A 1,595-nucleotide genomic window follows, 5' to 3' on the forward strand; every position below is an offset into this window, starting at 1 on the left:
AGAGAGAGAGAGAGAGAGAGAGAGAGGGAGTGAGGGAGGGAGAGAGAGAGCGACAGACAGACAGACAGAACGACAGACGGACGGGCATACAAACATACCGAGATGGAGAGTGACGGAGACAGTGACACAGCGAAATATTTGGGACAACAGACAGTTAAACTTGCTGATTGACAGACAAAGAGGCCGACAGACAGACAGATAGGTGTATATTTAGGCAGACGAATGAATAGACTGACAAAGAAAAAAAAATGTAATAACTAATCACAATATAGCAAACTATAAGTAATTTCTGTAACCTGGCTTCAAGTAAGCAACGTTCGTAGGAGGAAATAATAAATAAACATTTACTTACTTTTGAAACTATTAACTCCCAAAAGGGAAAACAGAAATTTTTACCTCCAAGATCAATGTCTGCGAATTATTAATAATGAATATCGACTGTGGGTAAGAACAGAAAAAATACTGTGCCAGGCCATTTCAGGAGAGACCTAGGCTTTTGTTACTAACCACTGTTACAACTTAAACGTTTTAGCCAGATGTAAAACTAGAATATTTGCATTCTGTAACATAGCACACCATAATTAATAATGGGGATAACTCTTTACACTCGAATTCATAGCAACGCTCAGACACTCGGAAATCTTTTTTTCAATTGGAACGACGTTTTCAAATTTTGCGAACGGGAAATTAAAATGTTGTCTCTAGGTATTTATTTGCCTCTTCAAAAATACGTGTCCGGCTCATTACCTAGATGTCAATCACTCTACGATACTAAGTCGAAGTTCTGGATATTCAACAGACAAAAAAACACAAAAACTTATATTTTCCCCAGCACATCCGCTTATTCAGTGCTATAACTCGTAAATTATTAAAAGAAGAAAACATCTATCAAATATAGATTTTGCAATCATCTTTCAATATTCATTCGTCGACACGTTTTCGTTACATTCTCTTCAACCTCTTCCTTCAATATTCTCAAACCCTTGACTGATCAAAGGCCTGCTGCTCATTCATTCCGTGGATGAGCGAAAATCGATGAGCTGTGAGTGAAAAAAACTCACACAAAAAAGAAACATGCACGGAAGCAGTGCGGGAAAATCTTGATGAAAGATGAATGCCAATCGATCTCTTTTCCCCGAATAATATTGTAAGACGAGAGTTGGTAATTTTCTTTCCTGAGAAGATTTGTATTCTCAGAACAGCTAATATTATTTGTGAAGCAGCGTGGTAGAATCAGGCTCTCGTCAAATAATCAATGTAAAGAAACTTGCATTTTTCCGCAAGTTTGTGAATTTTTATCAAATTTTGGTTTTTTGTCTCAACACTTTTCATGCCCATTGAAGAACTCATTTCTGTGTGGATTTTTCAGAAAAACGTTGATTAAAGGCATAAAAAATGTCAATTTTCAGTTACCACATACTCTTAAGCTAAGGAAATAACTAAATTGTGGCGGGCATTTTCTCACTAATTTTACTTCTGAAAACAGGTGACCCCCACTTCCTTCTTCCGTAAATATCTCGACTTATTATGAAGATAAATGGATATATTTTTCATCCAAATAAAGACAAGTGAACAAGCTTTAAGATGGTACCAAT

The sequence above is a fragment of the Aplysia californica genome, unplaced genomic scaffold (genome assembly GCF_000002075.1).
Source record: "Aplysia californica isolate F4 #8 unplaced genomic scaffold, AplCal3.0 scaffold00962, whole genome shotgun sequence".
NCBI classification, from domain to species: Eukaryota; Metazoa; Mollusca; class Gastropoda; order Aplysiida; family Aplysiidae; genus Aplysia; species Aplysia californica.